The 25,540-nt window shown below is 41.4% G+C and overlaps 1 long non-coding RNA gene across 1 annotated transcript in view; it reads left to right on the top strand.

The window, feature by feature from the left end:
- LOC115091526 overlaps window positions 1-25,540 on the top strand; it is a 39,894-nt gene that overhangs the window by 5,898 nt on the left and 8,456 nt on the right. Inside the window, exon 2 of the long non-coding RNA XR_003856749.1 lies at window positions 17,938-18,061. This is a non-coding gene — a long non-coding RNA (uncharacterized LOC115091526). The remainder of the gene's footprint in view (window positions 1-17,937; window positions 18,062-25,540) is intronic.

A 25,540-nucleotide genomic window follows, 5' to 3' on the forward strand; every position in this document is an offset into this window, starting at 1 on the left:
TCTAGTGAATACCCAGAAGCTATTAACTGTACTAATGCACTTCAGCTGATGACAAAGGAACTTGAAGAGCTCTCAGAAATAAGAAAATTGCTACTCAAGTCCAAATCTACAATATCAATCTAGGCCAGTTTTCTATAGTATTAGAAACATTAATGTTGGAACCTAAGAAAGATTATGGAAAATGGCCCATATTATGAAGGTCATGAAAACTATTGAGCATATGAAATATCCAAGCTCCAAGCTGACCAGACAGTCACAGCATTTGAGGTCAGGCCCTTGTAGGGACGTAAGGCCTGGACAGTGGACAGACACAGCATTAGAGGTCAAGCCCTTGTAGGGATGTAAGACCTGGACAGACAGGCAAAGCATTAGAGGTCTAGCCCTTGTAGGGACATAAGGCCTGGATGGACAGGCACAGCCTTAGAGGTCAAGCCCTTCTTGGGATATATGGCCCGGATATACAGGCACATCATTAGAGGTCAGGCCCTTGTAGGGACATAATGCCTGGATGGACAGGCACAGCGTTAGAGGTCAAGCCCTTGTAGGGACGTAAATCCTGGACGGACAGGCACAGCATTAGAGGTCAAGCGCTAGTAGGGACATATGGCCAGGACGGACAGAAACAGCATTAGATGTCAGGCCCTTGTAGAGACATAAAGCCTGGATGGACAGGCACAGCATTAGAGGTCAAGCCCTTGTAGGGACATTATGCCTGGACGGACAGTCACAGCATTAGAGGTCAAGCCCTTGTAGGGACATACGGCCTGGATGGACAGGCACAGCATTAGATGTCAAGACCTTTTATGGTCGTACATACTTGATGAAGAGGCACAGCATTAGAGGTCAAGCCCTTGTAGGGATGTAAGGCCTAGACATACAGTCACAGCATTAGAGATCAAGCCCTTGTAAGGACTTACTGCCTAGATGGACAGGCACAGCATTAGAGGTCAAGCCCTTGTAGGGACATAAGGCCTGGACAGATAGGCACAGCATTACAGGTCAGGCTCTTGTAGGAACGTAAAGCCTGGATGGACTGGGACAGCATTAGAAGTCAAGCACTTGTAGGTATGTACAGCCTTGATGAACAGTCACAGCATTAGAGATCAAGCCCTTGTAAGGACTTACTGCCCTAATGGACAGGCACAGCATTAGAGGTCAAGCCCTTGTAGGGACATATGGCTTGGACAGAATGGCACAGCGTTAGAGGTCAGGTCCTTGTAGGGATGTAAGGCCTAGATGGACAGGCACAGCAATTGAGGTCAAGCCCTTGTAAATACCCAGAAGCTATTAACTGTACTTATGCACTTCAGCTGATGACAAAGGAACTTGAAGAGCTCTCAGAAATAAGAAAACCACTACTCAAGTCCAAATCTACAATACAACCTATGTTGACTTTGTAATTTACACAGTGCCTCTGTAAACTATGGGAACACAGAGGATGAACTAGAGTGCAACTACCACCTATTTTCTATAGTACTAGAAACATTCATGTTTGCACCTAAGAAAGATTTAGGGAAAATGGCCCATATTATGAAGGTCATGAAAACTATTTAGCATATGATATATGCAAGCTCCAAACATCTTAAGTCAACTTTTTATTTTCTTACATTCCAAATGTTACAAAACAGGAAAAATAATACTCTGGAAAGAAGTGATGCTCAAATACATGAAACTGAAATTAGAAAAACTAGAACTAAACTCAGACAGGCATAGCATTTTAGGTCAGGCCCTTGTAGTGACGTAAGGACTGGACAGACAGGCACAGCGTTTGAGGTCAGGCCCTTATAGGGATGTATGGCCTGGACAGTGGACAGACTGGCACAGCATTTCAGGTCAGGTACATGCGCTGATATTATCTGTTGCATAGGAGGCAGTTGGAGCTGCAGCAAGGCTTTCAATTGCTTTTATTCATCTTTCTATTCATGGGGAAATTTGGAAACCCAAGCAAATGCATGTTTATTTTAAAAAACACTAGCATTTCCATCAACTCTGGTGCCATCCTTGAGCGGTGAGATCTCTTGATATCTCCTGTCATTGAAAATACACGTTCACTGGGCACACTGGTTGGTGGACATGACAGATATCACTGAGCTACCTTGGCTAGGTGTGGCCAGACAGTGGACTTGTGTGCCCAATATGCCAGAGAATCTGTCTGCATGTCTTCTGTGGGCTCTGAGAAATACTGTGTCACTGTCATTTGTGCTGATGTCTCCTTTGCTTGGGAGTGCTGAGAGTCATGCAGGCCAGCTGCTTTCCCTCTAGCCCATTCCAGAACAGATGATTTTTTTATTGGCAAAATGGCTTTGGTGTATTGAAGTGGAGGAGGAAGTACTAGATGTAGTGTACTTGGAATTTCTACTAGATGCACTAGATGTAGTGTACTTGGATTTTCAGAAATTATTTAACAAAGTTCCTCATAAGAGGCTTCTAGGAAAAATAAAAAGTCATGGGATAGGTGGTGATGTCAATACATGGATTACAAACAGGCTAAAAGACAGGAAACAGAGAGTAGGATTAAATGGACAATTTTCTCAGTAGAATTGTGTGGGCAGTGAAGTGCCTCAGGGATCTGTATTAGGACCCTTACTTTTCAATATATTTATAAATGATCTGGAAAGAAATACGACAAGTGAGGTAATCAAATTTGCAGATGATACAAAATTGTTCAGAGTAGTTAAATCACAAGCAGATTGTGATAAATTGCAGGAAGACCTTGTGAGCCTGGAAACTTCAGCATCAAAATGGCAGATGAAATTTAATGTGGACAAGTGCAAGGTGATGCATATAGGGAAAAATAACCCATGCTATAGTTTCACAATTTTAGGTTCCATAGTAGGTGCTACTATCCAAGAAAGAGATCTAGGCGTCATAGTGGATAACGCATTGAAATCATCAGTTCAGTGTGCCTCGGCAGTCAAAAAAGCAAACAGAATGTTGGGAATTATTAGAAAGGGAATGGTGAATAAAACGGAAAATGTCATAATGCCTCTGTATTGCTCCATGGTGAGACCGCACCTTGAATACTGTGTACAATTCTGGTTGCAGCATCTCAAAAAAGATATAATTGCGATGGAGAAGGTACAGAGAAGGGTGACCAAAATGATAAAGGGAATGGAACAGCTCCCCTATGAGGAAAGACTAAAGAGATTAGGACTTTTCAGCTTGGAGAAGAGATGGCTGAGGGGGGATATGATAGAGGTGTTTAAAATCATGAGAGGTCTAGAATGGGTAGATGTGAATCGGTTTTTTACTCTTTCGGATAATAGAAAGACTAGGAGGCACTCCATGAAGTTAGCATGTGGCACAATTAAAACTAATTGTAGACATTTATTTTTCACTCAATGCACAAATAAACTCTGGAATTTGTTGCCAGAAGATGTGGATAGTGCAGTTATTTATTTATTATTTATTTATAATCTTTTATATACCGACAACCGTTTGCACATCGTATCGGTTTACAGATAACTTAAAAACTTTTAGGCATTGCCTTTACATGGAACGGTAACTGTGAACTAAGGAACAACAAACTACTAATTGAACAGAGTAATAACTTTTTACAAGGATCAGAGACAAATTGTCGAAATACAGATTGGAAAGCTGGGAGGGCAAGGAGGATATTTACATGAAATTCGACTGGGTAACTGGAAAAGCAGAAACGGATATTTACAAAATGTTCGACCAGCGTTGGGTAGCTAAGACGGTATAAGCAGAGAGTAAGAGAAGGGGAGCGAAGAGGAGGAGAGGCAAAAAAGGAAAGTGTTGACAAGAGGGGAAGTAGAGGCAATATGTACAAGGTTGATCAGGGAGGTATACTTAATATGAATTAGGTTGCATCAGTTAGTATAGCTGTGTTTAAAAAAGGATTGGATAAGTTCTTGGAGGAGAAGTCCATTACCTGCTATTAATTAAGTTGACTTAGATAATAACCACCACTATTACTAGCAACGGTAACATGGAATAGACTTAGTTTTTGAGTATTTGCCAGGTTCTTATGGCCTGGATTGGCCACTGTTGGAAACAGGATGCTGGGCTTAATGGACCCTTGGTCTGACCCAGTATGGCATGTTCTTATGTTCTTAGTTGTCACTGACAGAGTGCTGCTCCTGCTTGGGCTAGCACCACTCTCTGAAGTGCCCGCTGTTTCCTCCTCTGCTTCATGCCTAATCTGTCTCTGCCTGTGGTGCTCCTGTTCACGTACTTTTACTAACAGCAGGTCCTTTACCAATAGGAGACAATCATACTGTAGGGTGAGTTTCCCTTTCACATGGGGATCACAGACTGAGGTGAACATGTATGTGTGGTCTTTTGTTAAAGGTCTTAATCTCTCTTGTACCTGCTTCTGCAAAAAGTCCAGACAATGCAGCAATTCTGCAACTCAGTTCCTCCATGGCATCCTTGAAGGCTTGCAGGATTTTTACCAGCTGACTTATGAATAACCAATCATGATGTCCTAGGGGACTATTCACACCTATGTCCATTGCCGCAGAAAGTTCATGAAGGGGTGTCTACTGCTCCAATAACCTCTGCGGCATCATATAGGTGGAATTCCACTGGGTGGCAATGTCTTGAATGAGACACTTATGATTCATCTCTAAATCAGTCTGTTTTTTCAGAGAACCTCCCCAGCCTTAACACTTCTGTGGAAGTGTGCTGCTATGTTCCTGCAATTGTGTATTAAATCCTGCAGGTATTCATTCTCTTGGTGCTTGGACTCCAACCCCAGAGCTGGCTTTACTACCAGATGCAAAGTGTGTGCAAAACATTGGATGTTCTGAAAGCCCCCGTTGCATATTGTCTTTACCATGTTTGCACCATTGTCTGTGACAAAGAACCCTGCCTGAAGATTCCTGTCTCTCTGGTGTAGCTGCCAGCCCGCCAGCATCTGTCTGATACATGCTAGAATATTGGCTGAGGTATGGGCATCGTCCTTCAGATGGGTGTGCAGTAAACCCCACCTCCACCCTGATACTTGTTCACTAATAGAGCTGCTGCCTGCCCCTGCCTCAGCCAGGTCCCACCAGTGTGCTGTCAGGGAGAGGTAAGAGTATGCAGCATTCAGTGTGGTCCAGATATCGCAGGTGAAATGCACACCCCCCTGTGCCTTAACTAGCAGCACTTGGATGCGACTACAACACTGGTTGTACAGGCTGGGGATGACCTTTGTGCTAAATGTGGTTCTGGAGGGGACTTTGTAATTTGGAACTATGACCTTCAGCAAATACTTGAAACCCACATTCTTCACCATGTGCAAGGGCTGGTCATCAAGGGCAATCATTTCCGCAATGCTCCTGATTACAGCTTTTGAGGCTGCCAACCTCCTTCCCCGGGATAACGTTACCGAACACCACCCCATTTCCTCCATGGTGGGTTGTTGCTTCTGACACATGGCAGGGGGCTGATGGCATGCCACCTGACTGCTAGAAGGGGCTGAGGGCGTGGGTGACTCTGCTCCTTTTCAACCACTTTTCGATGCCTGGAAAAAGGGGTCCCCTGACTGGTACTGCCACCATCCCCAGATGGAAGTACTGTTAGGTGTTGCTTCTGCATATGATGCATCATGCCAAAATTAGTTAGATGTCCCATTTGCTTGCCTCTGCTAATAGTCCTGGCACAGTAATTACACTGAGCAATATGCGGGTCCTCCATCACTTTAAAGTGGCTCCAGATCACAGATTTCTTTTCTGATCCCTTCTCTATAGCCTTCAGAGTGGATGCTGGCACTGGAGCTGAAGTAGTGGGTGCACTCTGAGAAGCAATGTCAGGGGCATCAGTTACACTCTTTGCCTGTGCTAACTGCTCTTCCTCCTCATCATCATCAGTTTCATCTCTCCCTTGCAGCACTGAAGTGGAGGCTAAGACAGAACTAACTAATCCTCCTAAACCTTCTTCAGCTATTACTTCTTCCATTTCTGATGATGAGAATCCCACACAAGATGATTCTTCATCGGAATGAGAAACATTGTCTGCACTACATTTTCAGTGCTAACTAGAGTCTGCTGTCACACTGCTGCTTTTGGGTCTCACCCTTTTGTCTTGCATGACTCAGCCTCCCCTTCCCTTACCTCCAAAACTACAGGGTCAGAAACAGGTGGTGGTGATACATCATCTTTAAATTTCATTTTTTTCTGGATGGAACTGCCTGCCCCTCCAGAGATTTTAGATTGGAACTGGTCCATTTTTAACTTAAATGGCGGACTGGCATTGCCTTTTGAAGTGTCTCCTCTGCCATTCCCAATCACTCAACCACGTCTAGCTTTCCCTGACATCATGGATTTAATGTCACTGCCTACTAGGGATTTATTTCCAAGAATTATTTCCAAGAGAGGCCTACTGGGGATTTGGCTTCAGAGAGCACCATTTTCCCAATAGATGTGTGTCTGCAAAACTGCCCAGAGGCCCACAAGGCAATGCCTGGATGTACACTACTACTGGGACCACTGTATGTGCACACATCGTACTTGTAACTACAAAAGAGGCCTACTGGGGATTTGGCTTCAGAGAGCACCGCTGTCCCAATATATGTGAGACTGCACAACTGCCCACTGATGCCCAGTGAACTGTCTTCTTGGCTTAAAAGAGCACTGCTGTCCCAATATGTGAGTCTGCAAAACTGCCCACAGGCCCACAAGGTAGTGCCTGCATGTACACTACAACTGGGACTGCTGTATGTGCACACACCAAACTTGTAACTACAAAAGAGGCCTACTGGGGATTTGACTTCAGAGAGCACCCCTGCCCCAATATATGTGAGTCTGCAAAACTGCCCACTGATGCCTAGTGCACTGCCTTCTTGGCTTAAAAGAGCATGCTGTCCCAATATGCGAGTCTGTAAAACTGCCCACTGGCACCGAGTGTACTGCCTTCTTGGCTTAAAAGAGCACAGAGAGACAGTCTGAGTTCAATTAAAAAAAACTGCACAGCAGGAAAAATGAAGAAATATCTTTTTCAATGGAAAATTCTATTAAACTAGCTAGCAATTGGATATATCTCCCATCCACAACACCCAAATCCTGCTTGCAACCTACCACAAGGAGTAAAATATAAAAATAAGCAGCAAAATTCCACTGTTAGCAGCTTGTCTCAGTGGGACAGACAGAGAGACCGTCTGAGATCAATAAAAAAAAGTGTGGTCAAAACAAGCATGGCTATCTGGCAATGCAGCAACATCGAACAAATATCTTTTTCAATAGAAATTTCTTTCAAAGTAGCTAGCAATTGAATACAGATTTGAGACAGTCAGACTAGCTCTGAGTACAGCTTCCACCCCGGACTACCCCCACAAAGAAAGAGCATGGCACGTCGCATGCTTAACCTATAAACAGTATAGCGTCATCAGGAATAGCGTCACAGAGTACTGAGTGAGAGCGGCAATTGGCTGCATTAGAAAAATGCTTAGATCTGATAGGTTGCATTCTTGTCTCCTTGCCAACCTGTCTGACTCACTCAATGAAAGGGCTGTGAGGTCACGTATGACTCACAGGAAAGGGCTGGTTTTTGCTATGGATACTCCCACATGGATTCTCCTAGTTCAAATGGCCACCAAGAAATCACTGCGAACCAAAAGAATGAAACTAATATGATATGTTTTATTCATGGGGGATCGCGATGTGTTTCGTGAACCCACAAATACAATGAATAGGGACTTATGCATTGCAGACTGCACATTCGTTGAAAACGAATGAACATCGCTAATAGGAACCATGGCTGAAGAGACCCCAATTGGAATCAAGTTAGAAGTATCATTTCATTTCATTCATTCATTCATTTATAATGGAAAAATCAGAGAGGGCACAATAAATCTCCCAAAACCTTGTTACTACAAAATCAGCAAAAAGATTAACAAAAAATTAACCAAAAAATTAAAAGAGAAAACATGGTATCAGGTAAATGTGCCTTAAATATAATCCACTGCCTTTCACCCTCAATGGGCCCCAGGCAGTATCAGTCCAATCGGCACTATAGTTGTAATCATTTATTGTTTACCTCTGTGCAAATACTTTTTATTAATTTATTAAATAATATGTCCCTAAGGAAAAAACTTTGTTTTATGTTATAAATCTCTTTTTTTGACTCTTACCCAATATCATTAAACCACACAAAATTACAAAAAATACTTAGCTTCAGAAATGTTCAAAGAAATCTACCCAGGCATTCAAAATTCCACCCAACGTGGACCATGTTTCGGCAGTCATGCCTTCATCAGGGGGTTGATGAATGATTTAATATAAATCCCCTGATGAAGGCATGACTGGACTGCAACAGTATATCATGCAGCACAATACCCGACCACCTATGATTTGCAAAGCTCTGAAGAACTAACAGAGCTTATCAGCACGATAACCTTTCATTTGGTATCGTATGAAGGTGGACCATTAATTTATAGAGAAATTATAGGTAGCAAGTTTTATATTTTCTATATTGATTTTATCTTGCTTCCTACCTTTGGGTCTTAATTTTGAGCCTAAGTCATGCCATCTCTGGCACCTTAGAGCTAAAACAAAGGGGATCTAGGGGTAGTATAGGTGAAGCTCTAGTTGGACCTCTGCAAAAGCCTAGATAGGATTTTAGACAGTGCTAGGGAAGAGCCAGCTGTCATGGTACAGTTGGCACAATGACATAAGAAAATGTGGGAGGGAGGTTCTGGAAGCCAAATTTAGGCACTTAGGTAGAAAACTGAAATCCAGGTCCTACAGTCTATGTCCTACAGTCTAGCATTCTCTGAAATGCTCCCTGTTCCATGCTCAGGTCACCAGAGACTGGGAGAACTCTGGAGTCTCAATGCATGGATGAGACAATGGAGCAAAGAAGAGGGATTCCATTTTTTAAAGAACTGGGGAACCTTTTGGGGAAGGGGGAGTCTTTTTCTTAAGGGATGGTCTCCACCTTAACCAGGGTGGAACCAGACTGCTGATGCTAATTTTTAAAAAGGAGATAGAGCAGCTTTTAAACTAGAACAAAAGGGAAAGCCGGCAGTCACTCAGCAGCACATGGTTTGGAGGGAGGTATCGTCAAAGGATATTAACGATGCATTAGAATTAGGGCATCCCAACAGTGAGGTTCCAATAAAAAGAAAAGTAGTCCAAGAGCCTGTAATTAAAAAGTAACCTGAGCTAAAAAATTCCAATTTATCCCTATCAATTAAAAAGCAGAATGAAAAAAACCAAAAAAACACACTTTGAAATGTTTGTATGCTATTGCCAGCAATCTAAGACATAAGATGGGAGAATTAAAATGTATAGCAGTGAATGATGACATAGACTTAATTGGCATCTCAGAGACATGGTGGAAGGAGGATAACCAATGGGACAGTGCTATACTGGGGTACAAATTATATCACAATGACAGAAAGGAGCATCTGGGAGGTGGGGTGGGGCTTTCTGACTGGCATGGCATAGAGTCCAATAGGATAAAGATCCTGCATAAGACTAAATGTACAATTGAATCTTTAGGGGTAGAAATCCCATGTGTGTTGGGGAAGTATAGTTCCATCCACCTGGCCAAGATGGTGATACAAACAGTGAAATGCTAAGAGAAATTAGGGAAGCTAACCAAATTGATAGTGCAGTAATTTATTTATTTATTTAAAAATTTTTCTATATCGTCGTTTAGTGATATACCATCACAACGGTTTACAAATAGGCACATAAATAAATTTGAGATGGATTGAACTTTAACCAGAGGGTGCCGCAGTTGTTCAGATACATGATTCAATATTATAAGCTATATGTAAAGTGTATTAAAATTCCCTTTATGGGCTAACCGTAGATGCGGTATACTGTAATTCTTTAACTTAATACTTAAGTGTGATAAAATAAAAATAAAAACACACATATGTTCTCAGGTGACTTTTGCTTGTGCGTATAAGTCCTTTTCTTGTTTCTTAGTACTACCTATTTCCCATTCTCACTTTGAAAGGCCTTTTTGAAAAGCCATGTTTTTAAGCTTTTTTTGAAAAGTTTTTGATCCCTCATTAGTCTTATTTTGGGTGGCATTGAGTTCCATAATATAGGGCTGGCTAATGACAGTGCTCTCTCCCTTACTTGTGTCAGTTTAGCTGTCTTTACAGAGGGTATGGTTAGTAAGGCTTTATTTGCTGATCTGAGATTTCTTTGGGGAACATGTAGTCTTAATGCAGTGTTTAACCATTCAGTATTTTCTTCATTAATTAACTTGTGGATTGTGCAAAGTGTTTTAAATTGTACTCTTTGTTCGATTGGCAGCCAGTGTAATTCGGTAAGAGTTTGAGTGATGTGGTCCCTTCTGCTTTTTCCAGTTAGGATTCTGGCTGCAGAGTTCTGTAAGATTTGGAGTGGTCTTAGTGTTGAATGTGGTAATCCAAGGAAGAGTGTGTTACAATAGTCTATGCTAGCGAAAATAATGGGAGATTTCCATTACCCCAATATTGACTGGGTAAATGTAACATCGGGACATGCTAGAGAGATAACGTTCCTGGATGGAATAAATGACAGTTTTAAGGAGCATTTGGTTCAGGAACCAATGAGAGAGGGAGCAATTTTAGATCTAATTCTCAGTGAAGCACATAATTTGGTGAGAGAGGTAACAGTGGTGGGGCTGCTTGGCAATAGTGATCATAATATGATCAAATTTGAATTCATGACTGGAAGGGGGACAGTAAGCAAACCCACAGTTCTAGTGCTAAACTTTCAAAAGGGAAACTTTGATAAAATGAGAAAATAGTTAGAAACAAAAACTGAATAGAGCAGCTACAAAGGTAAAAAGTGTGCAAGAGGCATGGATATTGTTAAAAAATACCATCCTAAAGCACAGCCCAGATGTATGCCATGCATTAAGAAATGTGGAAGGAAGACAAAACGATTACCAGTATGGTTAAAAGGTGAGTTGAAAGAGACTAATTTAGCCAAAATATTTTCATTCAAAAATTGGAAGAAGGATTCAACAGAAGAAAATAGGATAAAGCATAAATGCTGACAGGTTAAATGTAAGACACTGATAAGACAGACTAAGAGAGAATTTGAAAAGAAGTTGGCCTTAGAGGCAAAAACTCATAGTAAAAACGTTTTAAAATATATCTGAAGCTGAAATCCTGTGAGGGAGTCAGTTGGACCGTTACATGATAGAAGGGTAAAAGGGCACTTGAGAAGATAAGGCCATCACAGAAAAATTAAATGATTTCTTTGCTTCGGTGTTTACTGAAGAGGATGTTGGGGAGAAACCCATTCTGGACAAGGTTTTCATGGGTAATGATTAGGATGGACTGAACCAAATTGTGGTAAACCTAGAAGATGTGGTAGGCCTGATTGACAAACTGAAGAGTAGTAAATCACTTGGAACAGATAGTATACATCCCTGGATTCTGAAGGAACTAAAAAATGAAATTTCAGATCTCTTATAAACAGTCTAACTTCAGTTAGTCAGCTAGAGTGACTCACTGCTTTCTTGATTAAAAAATGTTGGTACCTATTCAAACCAAGTCACACTACCTCAAAACCTTTCCAAGGTGAGTGACTGGACTGAACTTTTCAAACTTTTTACTTAGATATACACTGCTCCTAGCTTATTTCTAGCTTCTGGCTACTTTTTTTTTTTTTTTTAAATACACTCAGTTCTGCTTACTAGCTGCTTTACAGACTTTTAAAAATAAACACACTACCTACTGCTTACTAACTGCCTTATTTACTGACTATTTAAAAATACAAACAGTCTAACTTGTTTATTCACTATCTTACTGACTATTAAAAGCACAAGCACAAACACACTGAATAATATTCCCAAATAGTTAACTTTGCCCCAATACTTTTAAGAAAGACAGTGTCCCAAGCAAAAAACTTACTGATTCCTTTCAGCCACCAGCAAGGTGATCCTCTCCTCTCCTGCCCTAATTCTAATGCATCATTAGTATCCTTTGAAAATACCTCTCTCTGAACCATGCACTGCTGAGCGACTGTCGGTTTTCCCCTTTGTTCTAGTTTAAGAGCTGCTCTATCTCCTTTTTAAAGGTTAGCGCCAGCAGTCTGGTTCCACCCTGGTTAAGGTGGAGCCCATCCCTTTGGAAGACACTCCCCCTTCCCCAAAAGGTTCCCCAGTTCCTAAGAAAACTGAATCCGTCTTCCTTGCACCATTGTCTCATCCACACATTGAGAATCTGGAGCTCTGCCTGCCTCTGGTGACCTGAGCGTGGAACAGGGAGCATTTCAGAGAATGCTACCCTGGAGGTTCTGGATTTAAGCTTTCTACCTAAGAGCCTAAATGGCTTCCAGAACCTCCCTCCCACATTTTCCTATGTCGTTGGTGTCCACATGTACCATGACAGCCGGCTACTCCCCAGCACTGTCTAAAATCCTATCTAGATGATGCGTGAGGTCTGACACCTTCGCACCAGCTAGGCAGACCAGGTGATCCTCACGCCCACCAGCCACTCAACACACAATTAAACTCTGGAGTTTGTTACCAGTGAATGTGATTAGTGCAGTTAGTGCAGCTGGGTTTAAAAAAGGTTTGGATAAGTTCTTGGAGGAGACGTCCATTACCTGCTATTAAACAAGTTGACTTAGAAAATAGCCACTGCTATTACTAGCATCAGTAGCATGGGATAGACTTAGTTTTTGGGAGTTATAGCTGGATTGACCACTGTTTGAAACATGATGCTGGGCTTGATGGACCCTTGGTCTGTCCCAGTATGACATGTTCTTAAGTTCTTAAAGCAAGCTTCTCCAGCTCCTCCCTGCAGATTGCACCAACTCCATCTCGGCTCAAGGGTCCATGCCCATAACAGATTGCTGAGGCCATGAACCCTGCAGTATTGTCTGTGCTTCAGGCCATTCCCAATTTAGCTCAGAAATTACAGGCACTAAAGATGGCCTTGGAACTGTTCATCACTGACATGAATCACCTCGCTGCATGGATGGATACCTTGACTGTAAACACTGCCCCACTTCCATCAGTAGTGGTATGAGTGTTCACCCCAGCAACCAACTGGCCTATTCTCCAATTACTAGCTCCACCCTGGTATACTGGGGATCCATGGCAATGTTGGGGCTATTTGGATCAGTGACATATGCACATTGCACTACAAGCACCCCTATTTTCAGATGATCTGACCAAAGCCACCTATATTCTGTTACTGATGAATAGAGCTGTGCTAGCATGGACTTTCCCTCTTCTGGGAGAAAGCAAAACCTCTACTACAGAATCTACAGCACTTCACAGATCTATTTAATTCAATCTTTGAGGATCCTTGTCAGGTAACTACCATAGGCTCCAATCTACCCCATCTCCACCAGGATGCCAGCACTGTAGCGGAGTATGCCATCAACGTTTGAACTCTTGCCTCAGACTTGAAATGGCTGGTAGACAGAATGCTTGCTATCTTATTAGAAGGCTTATCACCACAAATTAAGGATGAGCTTTCTGACCGAGAAATGTTCACTTCACTGTAGGTGCTTATTGACCTCACTGGTAAAATAGATAGGTGCCTTCAAGAAAAAGCTTGAGATAATTGCTCAAAACATTGCTTTATGCTTCAATGGCAAGAGGGAATGTGGAAAAGAGGATTTCATTCAGGCAACAATCAACAAGGTAGCACAGTCTGGGTAAACAAATAAGCGTGAGAGTAGCTTACTTGTTGCAGCGGTTACTACCCCAAACCAATTAAGCCTAATACTTCACTTTCAATGCATATCCAGCATAAACCAAAATGATAAAGGGGCTGGAACAGGTTCTCTATGAGTAAAGGCTGAAGAGGTTAGGGCTGTTCAGCTTGGAGAAGAGACGGCTGAGGGGGGATATGATAGAGGTCTTTAAGATCATGAGAGGTCTTGCATGAGTAGATGTGAATTAGTTATTTACACTTTCGAATAATAGAAGGACTAGGGGGCATTCCATGAAGTTAGCAAGTAGCACATTTAAGACTAATCGGAGAAAATTATTTTTCACTCAATGCACAATAAAGCTCTGGAATTTTTTGCCAGAGTATGTGGTTAGTGCAGCTAGTGTAGCGGGGTTCAAAAAAGGTTTGGATAAGTTCTTGGAGCAGAAGTCCATTAATGGCTATTAAGCAAGTATTAATTGCATTGGTAGCATGGAAACTTCTTAGTTTTTGGGTAATTGCCAGGTTCTTGTGGCCTGGTTTGGCCTCTGATGGAAACAGGATACTGGGCTTGATGGACCCTTGGTGTGACCCAGCATGGCAATTTCTTATGTTCTTATCTCTGCTTCAATGGCAGGGGGAATGAAGAAAAGATGATTTACATTCAGACAACCAACAAGGACTAAATTGCACAGTCTGGATAAACAAATAAGAGCAGGAGTAGCTTGCTTGTTGCAGCGGTTACTACCCCTAACAAATTAAGCCTGATACTTCACTTTGAATGCATACCCAGCGCAGCTCACTGCTTCAATGGCAGGGGGAATGAAGAAATAGGATTTACATCCAGCTAACATCTAACAAGGCATTGACCTGAGCAGTATGAGTATACAAACATCGGGGTAACTTGCTCGATACGATGGTTATTACCCTCAAACATTATGCCTTATTCTTTTCTTTGATACAGCTCCAACAGGTAATAGAAAATATGAGAAAATAAGTATGAAAGCTTACTCGGCAGACTGGATGGGCCTATTGGTCTTCTTCTGCCGTCATTTCTATGTCTCTAAAAGAATACTCCTTGGACACCAACTTTCCAACCCACACTCATACCTGATGTAGCTGTTCCGGTGTTCCTTCCACAGGAAGAATCCATGCAACAAGGTTAGTGTGACCTCTCTCCAGAGGAGAAGACTAAACACAGACATATTGGCCTATGTTTGTATTGTGTGGCCAAATATAATATCCTAGCTCACTGCCCCAAAAAGGTGAGGAGTACACTACACCCTGATTCATATGTGTGTGTGTGGGCTCCATATTTTAATAAATTGGAAGGATTCTGATGGGTTCTTATCTTGTTTTTTTTTTGTTTAAACATGCTTCCCCTCCCCCCCCCCCTCTCAACAAAATGATAGGAAAACCATACAATATCTCATGGCTTTTCCTATCATTTGTTTTTATTCCTAAAATGCAACAAAATAAGAAAAATCATTGGTATTTCCTATTTCACTGCAAACGAATGCCCAACTCTAATATATAAATAGTTGAAATTGAGAAATATATATATTTTTTGAAATTGCACATAAAGTCAGATGGGACATTGCAGTGAATCTTCCTTTTGACCTTTCTATTAAATTAGATGTTAATAATGAGAATAACAGAATAAAAAAAATCAGCCTGATTCATTCGCAAATTGCTAATTAAAAAGGTGCTTGAAGTGAGGGCTCTAACAGAGGTCATTTCAGTGGCTGTAAAATAAATGAATTTGGATTCTATATATTGAATGCTATTTTTGCATTAATTAGTAATGTGGTTCCTTTGTATCAAATGAGCTATAAGTCAATTAATTTGTTAAAAAAAATAAGGTTTTTATGGCAGAATTGAAATACTATTACAAACACTGTATTAGATATGACAGAAAAGAGTTTAGTTTCTGTTATCAAGGCTTTTAAACTTGTGCTGCTATAAGAAATATATCTATATGTTAAACAAATGTTTAAGTACTTCTTGTAGATAAATAACTATTTTGTTAATAACCAATTTATGCTTTGAAAACCTATGTAACACAAGATATTGAAACTGCAAAAGCAGTACTATCATTTGAATACCTGTAAAATCCCTTACATTTATTCTGTGACACTCAGAGATATGTAAATGTTATGGTCATCATTAAGTATCCACAAGATAAACCAAACTTACTCCCTGATGAGCTGGAATATCATTTCTATAGAATGAGGAAAAGTGTAGTTTCCATATATCTGCAGATATTTAGTCATTCACATGTACTCACTACTCAGCATATTGTACTATTAAAGCCATTGCTTTTAATTCATGAAATCACTGTATATAAACAGAAAACTTAATCTAACTCTTCATTAATTTAGAGTATGGTACTACATTAATCAATGGCTGTTGCGTCGGAGGTGGACCCTTGGGCTGAGGTGGGGTTGACACAACCCGTAGGTAAGGACCTACAGGTCCCCACCATCAGCAGGTGGAGTGGGCTGATAGACAGAGGCTGCTGAAGCTTCACCTATACCAGCCCTCATTCCCCACGGATTGAGCCTTTGGGTGCCAGGGCCGGCAGGACTTAGGTGGGCCTCTGTATGTAGTTACAATAGGCGATGGTTCAGCCCAGAGACAGTAGGTGAAAAATGGTACAGTCTTACTCCAGACTGGGTAATGTCCTGGAAACTTGGGTGCCAATGGAACAAAGGCAGACAGGGGGCACTTGAGCAAAAGCAGGCTGAAGCCTGAAGAAACCGCGTCCAGGGAGTAAGTTGGAGAGGCATCCAAGGGCAGGCTTGAGTCAGGGCTGGTGGCAATCTGAAGGCAGTGGCAAGCAATGCTGAGGTCTGATCACGGAGATAGTCAAGAGCATAGTCAAGCAAGGCAGAGGTGTGATCACGGAGATGGTCAAGAGCGTAGTCAGGCGAAGTAGAGGTCTGGGTCTGGAGATAGGCAGTAGCATAGTCAGGAGAAGCAGAGGTCTGCGTATGGAGATGATCAATGGTGAAGCAAAGTCAAAGTCCGTGTAGTCAATCTGAAGCATGAAGCAGGGGAGGAACAAAGAGACAGGAACCAGAAACAACAAGGATTTCGATGTATCATCCACTATGACGCCTAGATCTTTTTTCCTGGGTGGTAGCTCCTAATATGGAACCTAACATTCTATAACTACAGCATGGATTATTTTTTCCTATATGCCTCACCTTGTATTTTTCCACATTAAATTTAATCTGCCATTTGGATACCCAATCTTCCAGTCTCAGAAGGTCCTCCTGCAATTTATCACAGTCTGCTTGTGATGTCACTACTCTGAACAATTTTGTATCATCTGCAAATTTGATTACCTCACTCATCATATTCCTTTCCAGATCATTTATAAATATATTGAAAAGCTTGGGTACCAGTACAGATCCCTGAGGCACTCCACTGTTTACCCTTTTCCACCGAGAACATTGACCAATTAATCCTACACTCTGTTTCCTGTCTTTCAACCAGTTTGTAATCCATTAAAGGACATCACCTCCTATCTCATTACATTTTAGTTTCCTTAGAAGCCTCTCATGAGGGACTTTGTCAAATGTCTTTTGAAAATTAAAATACCCTACTTCTACTGACTTACCTTTATCCACATTTTTATTAACCCCTTCAGAAAAATGAAGATTTGAATGGCAAGACTGCCTTGGGTAAATCCATGCTGATTGTGTTCCATTAAACAATGTCTTTCTATATGCTCTGTGATTTTGATATTTAGAATAGTTTCCACTATTTTTCCCAGCTCTGAAGTCAGGCTCACTGGTCTATAATTTCCTGGATTGCCCCTGGAGCCCTTTTTAAACATTGGTGTTAAATTGGCCACCCTCCAGTCTTCAGGTATAATGGATAATTTTAATTATAGCTTACAAATTTTAACTAATAGATCTGAAATTTCATTTTTGAGCTCCTTCAGAACCCTGGAGTGCATATCATCTGGTCCAGGTGATTTTCTACTCTTTAGCTTGTCAATCTGATCTACTACATCTTCGAGATTTCCAGTGATTTGGTTCAGTTCATCTGAATCATCATCCTTGAAAACCATCTCTGGAACAATTATCTCCCCAACATCCTCATTAGTAAACAGAGAAGCAAATAATTAATTTTGTCTTTTTGTAATGGCCTTATCTTCCCTAAGAGCCCCTGTAACCCCTTTGGTCATCTAATGGTCCAACTGACTCCTTCACAGGTTTCTTGCTTCGGATATATTTAAAACATTTTTATAATTATTTTTCCTCTATGGCCAAGTCCATTTTCAAATTCTCACTCAGCCTGCCTGATCAATGTTTTACACTTAACTTGATGATGTTTATGCTTTTTCCTATTTTCTTCAGATGGATCCATCTTCCCATTTTTGAAGGATTTTTTTGGCTGAAATAGACTGTTTTACTTCACCTTTTAACCACTGCGGGAAGGACATAGATATCATGAAGGGAACATAGCTACATCACTCTTAAGGTATGTTGAAATAAATTTACTGAGTTCATGCTAAAACATACCCTTAATAATGTGGCTTTCTAATGATATATGAGCAGCTAACATGAAGGCTTTGGCTCAGGACTTTGGCTCATTCAGCTTATCCCAGACTCCTTTGCTGTCTGACTTAACTGAAACTGCTGGCAGACACAGAACTGAACTTAAGCTGACCTGTGCGTGAATGGCTACTGAGAGCCATCTGGAATGAATTCAGACCTAGCCAGATATGATGAAAGGTCATGCGGTTATCGATGGCAAATGGCTGAGGCCACATTCCAAGCTTTGTTCTCACAGATTCCTATCTCGACTGAAAGAGGCCAGTTAAACTGAATATTCCCCTGAAGTCAAGACTCTGATCAAAGGCCTGGAATGAGCGACAGAACAAAGAGCTACAATAGGAGGACAAGATGGCACCGGCCGTCCATTACTCCTACCATGTGACAGGGGCCAACCAATGGCACCGGTAGCCCCTGTGACATAGTAAGGGCAAAGGCTATCGGCGCCATTTTGAATATGGCAGCCAACGGCCCGAGTGCAGGAGATTGATCCAGGACCCCGCTGGACCACCAGGGACTTTTGGCTAGTCTTGGGGGGTCAGGAGAGTGGGGGTTTTATTTGTTAATAATATGTTGCATTCGTGGGGGTTCGCCATACGTTTTGGGAACCCACAAATGTAACGAATAGGGACCTATACATTGCGGATTGAGCATTTGTTCAAAATGAATGCACATTCCTAAAGAATACACTATAAATCCAACCATCTCAGAGCACCATCATCAACTCTTCCTCCTTTCCTCATCTAAATAACCACCCACCCAGTGTCATCATGACCCACCAAAACAACTTAACTGTCCACCTCCAGAAGTTCAAGCTCCCAGTACTCAGCCCTATAAATTACCCATATCCCTTCCTCAAGGCAATCCCAGGTGCCCAGAAATTGGATCTTCCAATCTCTATGGAGTAAATCCTTTTGCATTCTGAGGAATTCCTGACTTCACTGGCAGAAGACAGGTGAAAGTCTTTCAGCTAGTACCATTGCAGTCATTAATGGCTCTTCACTCATTTCATTTTGCCTAGTTAGTATTGTGCAGAGAAAAAAAATAATTCCTGATCCAAGACAAGTGTTTCATATTTGGCATTATGAAGCCCAGAGTAAGCAGTGAGTGGAGAGTATATCATGCTATTCACCATGCATACATCTAAGCCTCATTTTCAGCTGTTGTTCCTTCTTTGACATGCATGGAGATGCTTATTTTAGTACACACCCACTAACAGGCAATTTTAATATGCAGAATAAGGCCTTATTTTGTAGCACTTTTTTTAGTGGAAACAGAAGGTTGTTACTATGCATGTTAAGCTTTATTTCATTAGTTTTTCTGTTAAGAAATATGTTTAAGGTAATTATTAGATAAATAATAAAAAACTGTCTATGCAGTGTTTTAAACTCTTTTATTATAAAGGAAACCTGAAAATTAAATATAGAACATAATTTATGGAGAAAGGAAATGACCAGTATTTTTTATCCTGATAACATTTTTCTCATTAACCATTCAAACTTATAGTTTGCTGCACATTTTCTTTTGATATGAGATAAATTGTAAAATAAATGGCACAATACTAATTTATTATTGCAGTAATACAGGAATGCTTAGCAAAGCAGAAAGAAGAGGACATTGAATTCCAAAATATCCCTATGATTAAGTATTTTACCTTAACAATTCTACAACTAATGAATGAAATAAAGACTATCACTGGAAATTTAAGAACTAAATCACCAAAAAAAAAGCAAAACATAATTTGGGGATAATTTCTTGAGGTCTGCCATAAATGAACATGGAAGTAATCCAATCTGCAATATACCAGAATAAAGTTTTCTCAGTTAGTTATGTGATAAAGAACTTCAAACTAGGACTGGAATGTAGCCAATCATTCTAACACATTTTAGCTTGAAAGTTTGTAACTCTTGGCACAGGGTGAAATGTCTCCTGCTTCCTTTGGGAAAGAAAGAAACACATAAATCACAATGTAGGGCATATTATTAGAAATGTATGGAAGAAGTCACACATACTATCTTATACCCCCCCCCCCCAAAAAAAAAAAAAAAAATCTACCCGAATCTAGAATATGTCAAAATAATACTTAAGCTTGGAAACCCATATTTCTAAGTGGAGCTTTCTCTTAAAGAAATCTAAGAATGCATAATTCACTAGAATGTGCCAATAATACTTTAATTTTCTCCTGGTACACAAAAGAATAGACAATGTACTGAAGCAGTTTATAAAGCTCAGTTCAGGGGATGAACTCTATCCTAAAAGTTCATTGATGCCAATTAAATACAAAGTTGAAACGAAACAGAAATCAAAGAAGATTCAGATGATTTTAAAGTCTTTAGTTTTTCTGAAGTCTCGGTGGCAACAGACCTCAAATGGCTCATAAATAATTTCAGCATCAACTTTAGCTAGGAGAGGGAGCAGTATTTTCAGCTCTGCCCGATTGCCTTCATCCTCCTCAAGTTAAATGTTTCTTTGTTCACCTGCATCATTATCTCTTGCCATCTCATTACTGCATATAGAACCTGAATTACTGCGGATCCTAGACTGCCAAGCACCTTGTGTCTGCAAAAACAAGGGTGTTCTGACTCACATATCTTCTTGATACATATTTCTTTATGCTACAGTGAGGCAATTTAACTACAGTTCTTTTCAATCAGGCCATCAAATTGTTATCTTTTGGAAGAAAGCTGTGCCATCTGTATAAGGTTACTTCCCCTGCCCCACATCTCCCATGGACTGAATATTTGTTTTTTTTTTTCTTAAATGTTTATTCAAAAGGCAATAATGAAAGCCTTTTCTGTGGGTAAAAGAATCCACATATGTCAACAATGTGTATACTTTTATAGCCACAATTTTGGAGGCATTACAAGGAGGGGGATAGGTCAGGGGAGGCAACTATATTAATAGTTTTAAATAAATGACTACTCATGCAGTCTTTCTTGAAAAAGTACACAAACAGCAGGTACAGATTTGTGGCACTTTTTCGTGAGGCAAAAATCAAACCAAAACAACTCATGCAGTTTTGCTGTGAATATTCCTCCAAACCCCAAGGATCAAAAACGTTCTATAGGGTTTGCAGAAATGTGGACAGTTTGATTATTGCCTTCTTAAAAGATTAGAAAACTAAGTTTCAGAATTGTCCAGTTCTGTTTTACTCACATGGTCATGCCCAGAGACTACTTAAAATTAAAGGGTTAATATTGGGCAACTGGCCAGCTTATAAAGTTAGCTGAATAAATATATCTTGATAACTTTGTCAGGATATCCAACATCATGGTGCACCACTAAATATACCAAACTGTCTTAAAGCTAACCAGTTAATGTTAGCTGGATAACTTTAAGATTACTCTATGTGCATGACCAGAGTTAGCTGGATACATTGCCCTGCTAACTGAATATTAGAGTCAGATAAATTATCCAATTAACATTTCCTATATGGAATGCTTCCAGAATGCCCTAAATTTTAGCTAGATGATTAAATATCCTGTTAAAATGGAGCCATATAAGTGCCCAAAATCAAGTCAGTCTTTGAATATGGACCCTCCTCCAAGTATGCTGAGGGAGTATTGAGACAAGATTTGGCTGGAAGCTGAAGAGGATAGGTAAGCATTGCTTGCTGGGTAATATTGGGACTTAAAAGTTTGGAAAGAGATACAACTGTGGGTTAAATTAACTTCTAGAATGTATGTACCTTGATGAAAAGGTAAATACTTTTGTTTAGTGTTTATGTGTGTGTGACTGATTTTTATTTTTAAAAGGCTAGTGTCTCTGTGAGTACCTTGATTGAAACAGAAGACTAGAGAGGTAGGTAATTTCTTTTTTAGTGTTTCTGTGTGTGCCTTGCTTGAAACAGAAGACTAGGGAGGTAGGCAATTTCTTTTTTAGTGTCTTTCTTTCCTTCCCATCCACCTCTAAGCTCAGTGTTTGATTTATATACTCTTAACCCATATAAGAGGAAAAGTCATTTCTAAATCAAAAATCAATCAGAGATTTATCTAGAACAAGGACATGGCCAAGTCCTTATCAATTAGATTAAATGTCCCCTTGCAGATCATTGCCAAATTAACATTAAATGCCTCACATAAATTTAAAGGACTCTTGATTTATACATCCCCACTCCTATAGCAACCTAACTTAACTAGAAATCAACAATATGAAGATGCAGTCAGCAGTCCAGCAAAGAGATGGGGACCTTCCAGTATTTTACACCTATTGCCACATGAATGATTATCTACCAGTTGGTGAGAGGTTGTATATGTGTGCACTCACTGAACAGGACTACTGGTCTGAGCCGAGACAAGCAAAGCCTACCTGAGAAAAGACTTCCCAGGCTCTCGTCAACAGGGAGGTAGACTTCAGTACCAGTCAGCAGCAGAGTCCAGTATGCAAACCAAGAGTCAAGGCAGACAGCAAATGGCAGAATCCGGTAACAACCCAAGGTTCGAGGCAGGCAACAGACAGCAGAATCCAGTAATAGTCCAAGGGGTTGAGACCAGAAGGCAATCCAGAATCAAGGGAGCCGGGCAGGAAAGGAGAGGAACAGAGACCAAGATGAGGAGCAATAATGCAGCCAGCAGCTTCAGGAGATCTATTGCAGAGGCAAGTCCCTGCTGGTTGATGTCAGGGAGGAACCAGAGGAACCTTTCCCGCTGCGGTTCCTTTCAGAGCCAACGTGGGGTGCACACGCATGCCTAGAAGGCAGCCTGCCCTGGAGGATTGGTGGCATTGTTGATGGGCCTGGAGAATCACAGTGGCATCTCCCCGCCACCGCAAGAGAAGCCAGCTCGACTCCGGGGTCCCACTGGGTAAGTGAGGCCAGCTGCCCTTTGCCGCGGCTGGCAAATGTAACAGTACCCCCTCTCTTATGCCCCCTCCATGGGGGTTTGGATTTCTTGGAGTAGCAGGCATGGAACTCCTTAAGCAGTTTTTTATCTAGAATGTTTGAGGCTGGTTCCCAAGTGTTATCCTCCGGCCCGTAACTTTCCCAGGATATCAGGTATCCCCACCTGCGGTTCCGTTGACAGAGTTGATCTTCAGCTGAAGAGACCCTTGAGGGGTCTGGAGCCTTTCTGGTGGGCCAGGATAGCACAAAAGGTTTTAGAAGAGAGATGTGGAAAATGTTGTGTATTTGCAAGGTAGCAGGAAAGCGTAGCTGGTAAGTGACTGGTCCTATCTGTCAGATGATGGGAAATAGTCCAATATAACGTGGAGCCAAATTCATGGAAGCCAGAAGGCACCCTGATATGGATGTATCGGGTACTCTGCCAGACATTATTTCTACACTTGAATTGCAGCCCTGTTCGATGATTCTTATCCATACTTTTCTTAGCCCTGAGGCCAGCTTTTTGTATCATGGACTTTGTTTGGCCCCATAGGTTCTGCAGCTCCTGAATTGTTAGATGGGCCATAGGAGAGGCTACTGATAGTGGTAGGGGTAGTGGTGAGCTTGGCTGTCATCGATAGACTACTTGGAAATGGGAGGTCCTAGTAGCGGTGTTGAAATGGAAATTATGGGAGAATTCCACCCAAAACAATAAGGCTGCCCAATTGTCCTGGCGTTCATTGACAAACATACATAAGAACATCTTCAATGACTGATTTGTGTGCTCTGTCTGGCAGTTGGCTTGGGGGTGGTAGGTTGTTGTAAAGTCTAAGGTGATGTTGTATTCTTGGCAGAACAATTGCCAATATTTTGTGGTAAATTGAGTTCCTTTGTCTGAGAAAATATGTCATAATAGTCCATGTAACTGGAAGATATGCATGGTAAATAGTTTTGCCAATTCCAGGGCGGTAGGGAGTCCAGGCAGTGCCAAGAAATGGGCCATCTTGGAAAGGTGATTGATGACCACCCAGATGACTTGGCTGCCTTCAGAGAGAGGAAGGTCAACCATGAAATAAGTAGAGAGATGAGTCAATGGCTCCTGGGGTGCAAGCAAGGGTTGAGGCAGGCCATAAGGTTGACCTATCAGAAGTTTGTTTTCAGCACAAATGGGACAAGAGTCCACATAATTTCAGACATCCTCTTTCACTTGGGGCCATTAGTAAAAATGTTTGATTAGGTTTAAAGTTTGTGCTTGACCCAGATAACCTGCTGTATGGGAATCATTCCCCCACTCGAGAACCTTCTGATGGAGTAGGCGGAAACTACCATCTTCCCCGGAGGAATGGGTATGGAAATAGCCAGGAGAATTCGGGGAGGATCAATTATGTGACTGAGGGGTTCCAGAGTGTCCTCCATTTCAAATGACTGGGAGAGGGCATCTGCCCAGGCGTTCTTGTGAACTGGTCTATATTTCACCTCAAAGTCGAAGGGGGCAAAAAATTATGACCATCGAGCCTGGCAAGAATTTAATCGTTATGCGTTCCGAAGATGTTCTAGGTTTTCATTGTTCATATACACAGTAATCTGATGTTGTTCCCCCTCTAACCATTGCTGCCATTCTTTGAAGGCCATTTTTATGACTAACAGTTCTTTATTCCCAATCCTGTAATTTCATTCCACCAGAGAGAATTATTTTGAGAAAAACAAACAGGGTCGGAGGCTCCCCTTATCTGAGAGTTGATTCAATACAGCTCTTACTCCCTCCAAGGAAGCATCAACCTTGATGACGAAGTGGTGCATGGGATTCGGGTGACAAAGACAGGGTTTCTCAAGGAAGGCTTGTTTTAGATTAGAAAAAGCCATGACTGCCTCAGGCGGCAAGATCTTGGTGTAGGCCCCCTTCTAGGTGAGCGCGGCAAGATGTGTGGTGCGCACCTAGGATGCAGCCAGCCCTGGAGGATTGGCGGTATTGCTGATGGGCTTGGAGAATCGTGGCGGCATCTCCCTGCCACTGCAAGAGAGGATGGCTTGACTCCAGGGTCCCACTGGGTAAGCAAGGCCAGTTGTGTATTGCCGCGGCTGGTGAATATAACAAGGGCTCAGAAAATGAATTTGATCCCTGAAGGCTAGAGTAGCAGATTTGGAGGAGCTATATAGAGGAGACCTTCAAGGATATAGTAGCCAAGTCCCAACTTTAGTCAAGTAGCCCCTGTGCTGTATTGGAGGAAGAAGGCCAACTGCTCAAATAGCATTACCCTGGTATAGCAAGAAGTGATCTTATAGCAAGGACTTACTTCCCAGGTGATGTATTATCATCTTGCCTGAAGATAAGTTTCCAAGGGCTAATGACCAGGAGGGATGGCCATCATAGTTGGTGATTCAATTATTACAAATGTAGATAGCTGGGTGTCTTGGTGGATATGAGGATCGCATTGTAACTTGTATGCCTGGTGCTAATGTGCAGATGTCACATACCATCTAGAGAAGATTTTAGATAGAGCTGTGGAGGAGCTAGCTGTCATGGTGCATGTCGGCACAATGGCATAGGAAGGTGTGGAAGGGAGATTTGGAATAACAATTTAGGCT

This window comes from Rhinatrema bivittatum, chromosome 5 (genome assembly GCF_901001135.1).
Source record: "Rhinatrema bivittatum chromosome 5, aRhiBiv1.1, whole genome shotgun sequence".
In the NCBI taxonomy this organism is placed as follows: Eukaryota; Metazoa; Chordata; class Amphibia; order Gymnophiona; family Rhinatrematidae; genus Rhinatrema; species Rhinatrema bivittatum.